This window comes from Monodelphis domestica, chromosome 1 (assembly GCF_027887165.1).
Source record: "Monodelphis domestica isolate mMonDom1 chromosome 1, mMonDom1.pri, whole genome shotgun sequence".
NCBI lineage: Eukaryota > Metazoa > Chordata > Mammalia > Didelphimorphia > Didelphidae > Monodelphis > Monodelphis domestica.
Window position 1 is genome coordinate 413,563,874 of NC_077227.1, and position 13,211 is coordinate 413,577,084.

Consider the following 13,211-nt stretch of genomic DNA (forward strand, 5'->3'; position numbering starts at 1 on the left):
ACCATATCCAGCATTCATATGCCAACATCATTTTATTTGGTTACTTGAATATTCTCTCATTATATTGCCTGAAATTTTCAATTTTCTTCTAGATGTCATTCATACTGTGCATTTATATTTTATATTATGTTGTGAATTTTAGATTTTCTCCACCCTGATTAAATCTTTAAAATCCTAACAAATAGGAATGTCAACACCCCTACTTAAGGATTAAGTGTTGAGGAGGTATGATAAACATGTGCTAGGAAGTGACAAATAAGAAACAACTGACATACCCCTGGGCTGTGCTAAATCAAGCTTAAGCTACCATTGGTACATGTGAGACACAGGAAGTGATGTAAAAAGAGTCTATATATTCACGTGACTTCCTCTGACTGGGATCTCTTTTGTGGCAGAGATGTGGATGGTGACAGTGTGGTGGGCATCTTGGTGTCTTGGCCTGCTTGCAGCTCTTGTCCCAGTTTGGCAGTGAGCGTCCTTAGTGTGGTGACTGTGAGAAGCTCAATATTGTGAGTCAAGTGAGGCATCTTCCTTGAGCTCTCTCAGAGTTTAGGCTGATTCCTTTTTTTTCCCTTTGCCTTTCCTAAAATGCCATCCACCTAGGAGGCCCCGCATCTCGGAAGAGGCCTCGTGGCTGGAAGGTCTCTGAACTCCCCTTGGCTCAGTCTAGGCTGGAGAAATCTTATACCCTTTTCCCTCTCTCTTCTTCTTAATTCCTTCCCTCTATATTAAAAAATCACCATAAAATTCCCAAACTGACGAGTATTTTTATTGGGATTGAATTAAATCCCTGTCAACCAATTAAATTTATATTCAGTTAAAAAAAAAAAACTCTAAATTCACCCCTTACAGTGTGATATTATGTTATGTTGTGCAACAATTTTTATGTTACATTATCTTGTATATGCTACTTTCTATATTACTACCAGTTCTGGGCAATTGGCATCTTTTTTTAAAAATTCATTAAATAGTAGAAAAGAATCAGAATAATAAGTTTTCAAAAATTACTATTATTTTCTAACAGAAGACCTTTGATAAGATAAATTATTTTAGCTATATCACTAGAAAGAAGGGAAAATTCTAAGCTAGGTTAAGACACATTTGTACAAAATTCATATAGCAGCACTTTTTGTGATGGCAAAGAACTGATGAATAACTGAATAAATTACAATATGGCAATATTTCTATGCCATGAGAAATAATTGTGAATGGTTTCAGAAAGTCCTGAGAAGACTTGCATGAATCAATATAAAATAAGCAGAATCAGGAGAATAATTCATACAAAACAACAATATTGTAAAGACAAAAATTTTTGAAAGACTTGAGAACTATGATCAATGCAATAACCAAACACCAGAAGACCAATGATGAAACATGGTACTCACTTCCTGACAGTTAAGTGATAGATTCAAGATGTAGAACAAGATTTGTATTTTTGGACATGGTTAACATAAGGATTAGTTGTTCTTGACTATGAATATTTTTTACAGTTTTTCTTTAATTTTGTGGGAGAAGTTTGAGGGAGAAAAAAATTAATGTCAATTCATTAAAACAGTAAAATATAATAAAACCACATAATTACTAACATGACTATAACAACACAAATTTCTAGAAGGAATATAGTAATAAAACAAAGAAGATGCTAAAAAAAGATACTCTTTTTCTCATGACAGACAACTATAAAGGCATAATGTGCAATGCACAGTTAGAAGCATTATCTGCTTAGATGTTCTTATGTATTTATTTTCCTGTGTTACACAAGAATGTTGCAATCAGGAGAGGAGGTGGGAAATGACTAATAGATAAATACATCAATAAAACATTCTTTAAAACTTTTTTATTCTAGTTTGCTTTAGAGTGATAAATGAACAACCACAAAATGTAGAAGTTATTTTGCAAATATATACATGTATACATATGTGTATCATGCATACATGCATGAATGAATGAATATGTAAAGGTTGTCATGGAAAAAAGAACATGTTCAAAAGCATCGATTGATTCTGTGCTGGTCATTTGCAACAACAGATGGAATGCCTACATTGATGAGCTTGTGGACCCAATGAAGCATATAAATCAAATGCAAGTAAACACATAAACACATGCCAACATTGATGTGTATATTAACATAAAATAATATATGCATTTATTTACATAAATGCACACATTACATACACACATTATGAGCACAGATATCCTTATACAATATCCATATATGAATACATAGCTATATGGATATAACAGATTTTTTTTTCCTTCTGTTCAGAAAAGCAGATGCAGTATCCTGAAGTTTCTGAAATTCTAAACCTGGAAAGGGTCGAGGGGATCGTTATAGGGTGAGTGAATGGGCCAAAAGACATTTTCAAAAAGCCGAAGCTGAAATTTGTTGTTGTTGTTGTTGTTGAATAGGGACACTGGGCTTTGCTTTTGGCCATCATATATCCGGAATTTCTCAAAAAGGGTCCCGTTTGGAAAATAAAGACAATAATTTTCCAATGGCCACAGAAAGTATGAACAGATGTGACACCAAGTAACCTCTGCTTTGATTCTAATGATGTACATACCTAGGAGAAAAATGACATGAGTACTTGAATGCAGGGGGTCTGGCTCTGGGCCAGGGATAAGGACAATTTGAATCAAGGCTGCCATGACATCTTTCACCTAAGCTCACTCTTTTGAGCCTGGGTAGTGCAGCTGCTAAAAAGTAAAACACAGGTCATATCTACCCAAGGGGAACATACTATGATATTTACAAGAAACTGTCCTTTTCCTCAGCTTTATTTTCACCATCTACAATGCTGATTCCTACCTTTTCTTTTAGAACCTTTCATTTATATGATTTTATGACCTCCACCCCCAACCCTTCCTGCCCAACATCCTTACATATGTTATAGGGGATTACATTTCAAAATTTGAATTACCTTTTATTTAGTTTGAATGACATTAAATTTGGTTTTTGAGGATTTTGCAACATGTTTGTGGTGATCAGCGACACCCCAATGCATCACAAAACTGAAGTGAAGAGAAAACTATGTAGGGGAATACTTTCTGTCCATCTTGAGAGCAATGGAAATCCTACAGCTGTCCATAGATGTGCACCATGACTTTAAGCAGGAATGTTGGTTAATGAGTTATCAATGGGTGCCCCTAGTATGGTGTAGTGGAAAAAGAAAAGTATAGGATATGAAGCCAGATGACCAGGGTTTGCTTTCTAATTGTGCTTCTTACAAATATGCATGACTTTGGGCAATCCATTTAAATCCTTAGAACCTATATTCTCATTTGTAAAATGATAGGATTTGACTTGATGATTTCCAAGGTTTCTTGTTGCTTTGAATGTAATTCTGTATTCTTAAATGCCTCCAAAGATGGATGTGTGAAGAGGAGCATTTAGAAACAAACAAACAAAAAAGCAGAGAATCTCTAGTTCATCCAGGTGTCCTCATTTGAAGAGTTGGAGAATATTGACAATGGTAATCTCTTTCTTAGAGTCTTCCATTCAAAAGGCTTCCAGTAATTTCTAATAGGAAATTTCTATTTGGAGTTCATCTTGAAGATTGAGTGAACTTTTTAAAGATTAGATAAAGAAGTTGAAAGTTTCAGGATTTAGAAGAATTCCTAATTTCAGGTGATCAAATATTTAAGGCTTTATTTTCCTAATTTTTATAGTAATAGTATCCATTGTCTGGACATTCTAGGGTGCTATAACTACAGTGCAGTAGTAGTGGCAAGTGTCAAACATTGGAAAACTGAACTGGCTCAAGACTCAGAGGATCTTGGTTCAGATCCTGCTTTTAACTCCGCCTACCTGTGGACTAATCACTTAAGCTCTTTTGATCTTCTTTTCCTCATCCCTATAAAAAGTCTTTTGGATGAGATGACTTCTATGATCACATCCAGCTCTAAATCCATGATCCTATAATCTTATGACTGTAAACAGTAGTGCTGTCTCCATCTCTCTCTCTCTCTCTCTCTCTCTCTCTCTCTCTCTCTCTCTCTCTCTCTCTCTCTCTCTCTCTCTCTCTCTCTCTCCCCCCTCATTCTTTCTGTTATTGTTCTTGGCTCTGTCTCTTTTTTCTATCTTCTCACTCTTTTCTCTCCTCTCTCCTCTGTCTCTGCCTGTCTCTCTCCTCTGTCTCTGTTTCTCTCCTCATTTTCTCTTTGTTTTCATCTTTTTCTCTGACTCTCAAACACATGAACAGAAACATACATATACATAAATCAAAATATCTGAAATTTAGGAATATGAATTAGGTATGCATCAGATATGAATCTTTGTCTTATCTAGACACAAAATCAAAGTTAACTCACTAAGTTTCTTACAAATTTCATTAACTAATGGGTTAATGGAAAAACTACTATACTAATCCACTGAGCTCTTATGAATATTTTTTTAATAACGTCTTTCTGTCCTCAAAGATGAAGACTACATTTTCTACAGAGGACATGTTTTTCAACATAGCAATGTGGTAAAAAGCTGTAGAAAATCTGCATTCCAAATCTCAGTTCTGACAATTTTCTAGCAGGTCACTTAAACTTTCATGTCACTGCTTCTCAATCTGTAAAATGGGGATGATATTAGTACTTCCTTTATCACAAGGGCACATTAAATTAGTATGTAAAAATGAGGTGTTAATTTCCTATTAATTCTGAAGTGAAGATTGGAGTTAGTCAAATTCATGATTCCCATTATGTTCTCTTTTTGCTGTACTACAAGTTATCACATGCACTTATACCTGTGAACATCTTATAATTATTTTATCAAAGTTAAGCACATATAAATTCAAATGATTAAGCTAACTAGGTAGGTGATTATGGATAAAAATGGGGGAAAAAACCTTTGAATTTTGTAGTTGGAGAGAGTGTAGGACTGTGGAAAAATTCCATGGTCCAGAAGTCAGGATGCCTAGGTTCTAATCCTAGATATGTCACTCTTTGTGAATTTGGGAAAGTTATTTCACTTCCCCATTTGATCCTCAAGGAATTCACCAATATAACATTCACATTCCAGCTCTGCTGCTTAACATCTATGCTCCTATTGGCAAGTCAAGCTTTTCACTCTAGATTTTTGTTTTATCATCTGTAAAATGAGGCTTTTGGACTAAATGATCTCCACAGTCCTTTTTTCATCTGGAAAACTAGAAGATGATAAGATTGGAAGTATTGTAGACATGATTTTTGTCTTCCAGAAGTGTTGGGGGAGTGGAATGAACTGCTTCTTAGATCTAGGTCCTGAATCATACTCTCACTGAAATCAGAGCACAGGCTGATGGGAAGGGGTTCCATGACTTACTCCCAGGCACCTTTTTTTGAGGGCATGGAAACCAGATGTCAGCTCCTTTTGTGGTTATTAGCAATCTCAGGGCTGATTTTCAAGTACAGGGTGTTACCCTGGCTTAAATTTGGCCAGGGAGCCAGGGGTAATTAGATATGGCCTCCCTAATTTCAGTCTGTAGTTTCATTTGGATAGAGTATCCTCCTTTGTTTCCTGTCCTGGGCAAACTGTGACTGCTCAGCAGCTGGGTTCTACCCCTGAGGTACCTCCAAGTCCGTGGTAGGCAGAATGTCTGCATACGATACTAAGCTCAGTTTGGAATCCTTTGGGGGAGCTGGAGCTGTATAAATGTAAGCTATAATTATGGTATTAATCACCGTCATTGCATCATTATTATCTAAAGGCAGGAGGTGCTTTGCTTGCCAGATTTAAAAATAAGAGAGCCATATTTTGATTTATTTGGAGCACAAAAAAAGTAAAGGCATCAGAAAACCAACTACCAGCATGTTTATTTTAACTAATATTTGAAACAAGACCTAATGTATTCGGTGAATGTTTTTGAGAGGACTCCCAGGTTATTTTCCATGCCAAGGGTTAGCCAATAGCTGACAGACATCCCCTATCCAGCCTGCCAGGGTTTTACCACTGTGCCTACTACGTATGGTACTGGGATCTTTCTGCTTGTGTAGTTTGCTTTCTCCCAGACCCTGAATGTATTTTGAATTTGTCCTTCCCCAATGGAAATGTACATTGTCCTTGCTATGGCAAAAAGATACCAAGACACTTAAGATCAAGGCAAATAGTATTCTTTGAATACATACAAAGGGACTGAATTTTTTGTTAAATTATTTAAAGGGCATGAAAGAGGAAAACAGCTGATGCTCTTAAGAGCTTCAGTGGGTTGGGTGAAATTTGGATGAACAATGTGAACAAACAATACAGAATGGTATGCAATCAAAGATATCCACAAGATGCTGAAAATAGAACTGGATTTGGAGTCAGAATACCTGGGTTCAAATACTGACTGCTACATTCTTAGTATCTGGTCTTGGACATGTCCTTTCCCTTTCTTGGTACTTGCTTTTCTCATCTGTAAAATGAGGAGTTTGGACTTTATAATTTCTAAGGCCCTCTAATCCTATTCAAATCCTATCTAATATAAGTGAGGGGAAAATATATAAATCCTTATGAACTGAGGTGATTAGAAAAGGCTTGATAGAGAAAGTTTAAATTAACCTTAAAGAATCAGTGAAATTTTAAAATACAATGAAGATAAGAAAGGGAGGGCCATCTTTGGTGGGGAAAGAAGGCAAACAAGTAGGAATGAGAAGGACTTAAAGAAAATTGGCTAGGGGCAGTTGGGTAGCTCAGTGGATTGAGAGTCAGGCCTAGAGATGGGAGGTCCTAGCTTCAACTCTGGCCTCAGACACTTCCCAGCTGTGTGACCCTGGGCAAGTCACTTAACCTCCATTGCCTAGCCCTTACCAGTCTTCTGCCTTGGAGCCAATACACAGTATTGGCTCCAAGACAGAAGGTAAGGGAAGAAAGAAAGAAAGAAAGAAAGAAAGAAAGAAAGAAAGAAAGAAAGAAAGAAAGAAAGAAAGAAAGAAAGAAAGAAAGAAAGAAAGAAAGAAAGAAAGAAAGAAAGAAAGAAAGAAAGAAAGAAAGAAAGAAAGAAAGAAAGAAAGAAAGAAAGAAAGAAAGAAAGAAAGAAAGAAAGAAAGAAAGAAAGAAAGAAAGAAAGAAAGAAAGAAAGAAAGAAAGAAAGAAAGAAAATTGGCTTGACTGAGGTAGAGGATATATGGTGGGGAGGAGTCAATGGACTGTAAATAAAGACTCTAATTATGAAAGGGTCAAATTATTTCAATGTCATCTGATATGAGTCCTTTTTAACATTTGATTTTTATTTTTCCCAATTACATGTAAAAACATTTTTCAGCATTCATTTTCTTTAATTTTGAGTTCCATGTTCTTTTCATTTTTTCTATATTCTTTCCCTTTCTTTCTCCCCTCCCCTATTTTTGAGAAGGCAAGCAATTTTATACAGAACATACATACACGGGCATGCAAAACATTCCATATTAGCCACTGACAAGGGTTATAATCAAGGTTCTTAATGGTAACCACTCTTAGATGTCCTTTTCTTTTATATCCAAAAAGAATCAACATTAACATTTGTAATAGCAATTATTCAGAGAATGAAAAATACACAGTTTTAAAATTTCTATTACTGAAAATTAATTTTCACAATTTCATTAGTTAGGGAGGCAAAACAGGAGTAGACTAAGAGGTCAGTGTAATGGGCAGAGGATTAGACTGGGAAGTAGAAATTTGAATTCTAGCTTCATCATTCCCTTGCCATGTGACTTTGGGAGTTTCTTTGCCTTTCTGAAGTTTCTTTCTCTGTTAAGTGAGGATCATAATAGAGAAAAACTATAGAGATGCTGTGAAAATCCAAAGGGGCATAGTGGATAGAGAACTGGCTTTGAAATCAGGAGGACCGGGATGTAAGTCCTCTCTCTAATCCATACCAAGTATGTGATCATAGCAAGTCATTTAGCATCTAAATGCCATAGGCATATTTCTAAGAATATTAGTTGAAGAGTACATAATGTCCTGCATTGATAGCTGGTCTTTTCACCAAGCAATGTCAGTGAATCTTTCTCTTTTTCCTCAGCAATTATATACACAGTAAAATTCTATTTTTAGAAGTGAAAGACTTACCATACCACCAAATAGATACATTCCAATATGTATGGATAATAGGAGTATATATATATATATATATATATATATATATATATATATATATAAAACATAAAATTCTTTATAAACTCTTAAAATATTACATTAATATAAGTTATCTATTTTCATAGGAAGGGATTAAGACACAGAGATGTACTGGTAAGTTTATTAAAAAACACTATATTTTCCCAATTTCTTCCTAGTATTGTTATCAATTCATAGCCCTACATATAGTCATCATTGTGGTTGTCTATTCCTGTTTTGTCTGCTTTTGCCAATTCTCTGTTTATGAGGTAAAACTTCAGCATAGTTTTGTTTTTATTTCTCTCATTTTCAGTGATTTGGAATATTCTTACAGATGGCCATTAATAGACTTTATCTCTTCTCCTGAGAAGAATATCTCTTGGCCAATTGTCTCTTAAGAAATGATTTATGATTTTATACATTTCTATTAATCTTTTATATATATGGAAAATCAAATCCTTATGTGTCTTTTTGATACAAAGATTTTACCCCAGTTAATTTCTTCCTTTATTAACCTAGATGTGACAGTTTTGTTTGTACATTTTTTTTTAATTTATGTAATCAAAACTACTCTTTTATCTTCTGAAATAAACTCTACTGATTGTTTTAAAAAGAAGTTTTATGCTATCCATAAGTGTGAAAGATATAGCTGTTTCTCTTCTTTTTTATACTATTATTTTTCTGTTATTAAACACTTTTAAATTAAATTATTTCTGATTCTTATTTTTCTAATTTGCTTGAATTACCTACTTTTCAAAAACTTTAGCAAGTAGAAAGGGCATTTCATTATTATTGCTTTATCATATAACTTGAAGTTTTAAAGTCCAAGTCTCTTTTCATTCCTATCATTGATTTTTCCATCACTTCTCCCTGATATTCTAGTTTCTCTGTTTTTCCAAAATAATTTTAAACATTTAATGTAGTTCTTCAAAATATCTTTTTTGCACTTTGGTTGATATACTATTAAATCTGTAAATTAATTTTCATTTTTTCATATTGATATGACTCAGTCATGGTCACTGTATGTTCCTCTGGTTAGATAAAATTTTCATTATTTCTTAAAGGAAGATTTTTCAATTAAATCTATGCACATATTAAATATCATTTGGTAAACTGACTCCAAAATATTTGTAAGTGTTCTGTTTATTTTGAATGGCACTTCCCTTACTCATATTACCTCCTGAATTTGTTTTAATTACATAAAATGTTGATTTTGGGGGGTTTATTTTATAGCCTGAAACTTTGGTGAAGTGATTGACTCAAATAGTCTCTTTGTGGTCTAAAATTTTCTAAGTATAGAATCATTTTCATCATGCCAAAGAATAGTTTTGTCCCCTCTTTCTCTATTCCCTTCAATTTATATATTTTATTTCTATTGCTAGCATTTCTAGAATCATATCAAATAATAGAAGGAAACAAGGGCATCCTTGCCTTTACTCTTATATTTATTGTGAAAGTTTCTAGAGTAATACTATTACATATAATGCTTGAGTTTTAATTGAGCACTATTTTTATTATACTAAATGTCCAACATCATTTAACTCAGGGTTCCCAATAGCCCCAAAGAGGTCATTGACAAAAAGAACAGTTATTTAAAAACTACCATATTTATTTATAACAGCACTCCTTATGGTAGAAAAGAATTGAAAGAAGAATATTCCCATTGATTTGTAGTATTAAATATGCAAGAAAACTAAATAATCAATATGGAAATAGGTCTTGATCAATGACACATGTAACTGTTCATTGGCTATGGAAGGGGGTGGGAGAAGGGGAGGGAGAGAACATAAGCCAGTAACCATGGAAAACATTTCTTAATTAATCAATTAAATAAAATTAAAAAAATTAAAAATGATAATAAATAAATAAGCAATGAAGATGAAAAATATAGGTGATTATGGAAATAACTCACAAAGTGAATTAAGCAGAACCAGGAAAACTAAAATAACTATAACAATGTAAGTAGAAAGAACTCAAACTTCAAAATAAACAAAGCTAAATGTTGCAAAATTATGAAGAACAAAGATAGGCTTCAAGAGAAGTTACTTTAATCCTATCTTCTGAAGAAGTTCAAATATGCAGCTTTGGAACAATTCATATAGCATTGAATTATTTGAGTATGCTGATCATGGCTCCTGAATTGTATTTTCTTCTTCCCCTTTTTCTTTTCTTTTTAACTTAGTATAATAAGGAATATTGTTCTGAAAGGGAGATGAGAAAGTATACAGGAAAAATAGAGGCAATGTAAAAATGAAAAATAATATCCATTTTTAAAAGAAAAATAAGCTATTGTTAATAATCATGCTATACCAAAACCATATTACACTAATGTAGTAATAATGATAATGATTTAGTACTGATTAAGATATTGAATAGATTAGTCATAAAACATATAGAAATAAATGGATATAGTAATATAGTGTTGATAAATCCAAAGACCCTAGCTCCAAGGGTAAGAATTCAGTATTCAGTAATATCTCTTAAATAAAAGGGCAAAATTACAAATGTTGGAGAGGATACAGAAAAATTGGGACACTAACACATTGTTGATAGAACTGTGACTTGATCCAGTCATTTTGTAAAGCAATCTGGAATTATTTCCAAAATTACAAAATTGTATGTACTTTTGACCCAGCAAAACCACTATTATTTCCTAAGGTGATGAGGGTATAAGGAAAAGAATCTCTATGCCCTAAAATATTTGTAGCAATTCACTCCATGAGGGCAAAAAACTAGAAATTGAAGAGATGCCCATCAGTTGAGGGATGACTCAACAAATTGTGGCATATGATTGTGATAGAATACTACTGTGGATAAGAAATGATAAACAGGCTACTCATGGGAAAACATGGAAAGGTCTACATAAAATCATGAAGAGTAAAATAAGTAAAACTAAGAGAACATGATATACATCCTCAGAAATATTATTTGAAGAATGACTTGTATGGGTCCACATCCAGAGAAAGAGTTAATAAATAGAAATAAGCATATATATATATGTATATATATATATAAGCATATATATGTATGTATGTATACATCTTTTTGTCAAATGATGCCTTCTCTAATGTGGGGAGGGTAGGAAGGGATAAAGTTACCTAGGTAGTTTGTCATGACAAATAAATAAATTTAAATTTAAAAATGCAAAAACAACACTGACAGAAACTAGATATAGACCAACATTTCACTCCATATCCTAAGATAAGTTTCAAATGGATGCATGATTTAGATACAAAAGGAGATATCAATAAAAGAATCAAGAGCTTTCCTTTCAGACTATGAATTGGGGAAGAGATCATGATCAGACAAGAGATACAGAGGGTCACAAAAGATAAAATGTATACTTTTGATCATGTAAAATGAAAAAGGTTTTTTTTTTTTTGAACCAACAAAAAGATGCAACTAAAATAAGAAGAAAAACATATAACTGGAGGAAAATTAAATTTTAAAAAATTAAAACTTTGAAATGAGTTTCTTTAATAGAGTATCATTTATAAGAAGTATAAGAAACCGATTAAAATTTATAAGAATAAGACTTTTTCATCAATTGATAAGTGGTCAAAAGATGCAAATGAACTTTTTCTAAGAAAATTCATTATATCAATATCAATATATAAAAATTAGAGATATAAAAAATTAGAGAAATGTAAATTAAAACAACTCTGAAGTTCTATTTCACAATCATTAGACTGGCAAAGCTGACAAAAAGAGAAATGTTGAGAGGCAATGGACTTAGAGTAAAAATTGAGAAATATCTTTCATGGATATGGACAATTTAGTAATTTGTTGTGTTTCACAATGAATATTTATTACAAGGCTTTGTTTTTCCTTTTGGATTTTCAGAGAAAGAGAGGGAAGAAGAGAGGGAGAAAAAAATTTTGGTAAGTTAACCAGTTATTTTTTAAATGAAAAATGCTGTATATTACTTATTTGTAACATTACAGATATATAAATTAAAATAACTGAGATTTCATATCATATCCAGCAAATTAGAAAAGGTAACAAAGCTGAAAATAGTCAAGGATAAAAGGCTTGTACAAATTCAGATACACTGTTGATAGATGATGAACATTCCATAACATTCTGTAAAGGAATTTGGAATTATGCAAGAAAAATGAATAAATATTCATATCCTTTTACCTAAACATCTCTTCTCTGAGCATATTCCCCCAAAGAGGTCAAAGATGAAAAAAAGATCCCATAGATGGGTCTTTTGTTCATAACAACATTTTTGTGGTAGCAAAAAAAAAACAAAAAAACAAAGAAAACCAACCCAACAACTGGAATCAAAGTGCATTCTCATAACCTGGGGAATGGCTGCAAAAACTGTGGTTATATGATTGTAATGGAATTTTTTATGTAATAGGAAATGGCAAAAATTAGGAATTCAGGGAAGACTTGTAAGAACTAAGACAAAGTGAAAGAAGCAGACGCCGGAGAGCAAATTACATAATTTCTTTAATAATATAAAGAGATAAAAACCCTAAAATTAAGCCATACTGTTAGCTGCTATAAAGATGACAGAATTACAGAATTAAAATAAATTTCATCAGTCTAAAGACCAAAGCACACCTGGAAAAGAGTTCTAGTATAATATTGTTAAGAAATGGTCATCTGGCTTTTGTTTGAAGGGAAACCTACTACTTTCCCAGGGCAATCAATTTTGCATAATTCTAGTCATTAGCTGGTATACATATACCAAACCAGAATTAAACTTTTCAATTTATTACTTGTTCTTCTGCCCTCTAGAGCTAAGGTGAATAATAAGGTGAATAGTTTGTCTTTAATAATAGTAATAATAAAACATTTCTATGCCAATGATTATATGCCTACTACTAAGCTTAGAGCTTTACAATGATTATCTCATTTGATCCTCATAACTCTGGGAAGTAGGTGCTATTATTATTTCCATTTTACAGTTGAGGAATTTGAGTCTAACATAGGTTAAGTGAATTTTTCATTTATTTAATTACTTATTCCATTCAATATTTAACATAAGAACTTTATGTTTTATATATTTATATTTTATTATGTTGTAAAATAATTTTATGTAGTTATGAAGTTTATCTTTTTCTCCATCTGTTCTGATATTGGTGATTGAGTTATAATTTCCCCTTTTCTACTACAAATGCAATGCTATGTTTCTTTAGTATTCTAACTTAATCTC

General features: G+C 32.7%; 1 long non-coding RNA gene across 1 annotated transcript in view; it reads left to right on the forward strand.

The window, feature by feature from the left end:
- LOC130456425 (uncharacterized) overlaps window positions 1-12,669 on the forward strand; it is a 36,053-nt gene extending 23,384 nt beyond the window's left edge. Inside the window, exons 2-3 of the long non-coding RNA XR_008915259.1 lie at window positions 2,267-2,336; window positions 11,888-12,669. This is a non-coding gene — a long non-coding RNA (uncharacterized LOC130456425). The remainder of the gene's footprint in view (window positions 1-2,266; window positions 2,337-11,887) is intronic.
- Window positions 12,670-13,211: the final 542 nt, after the last annotated feature.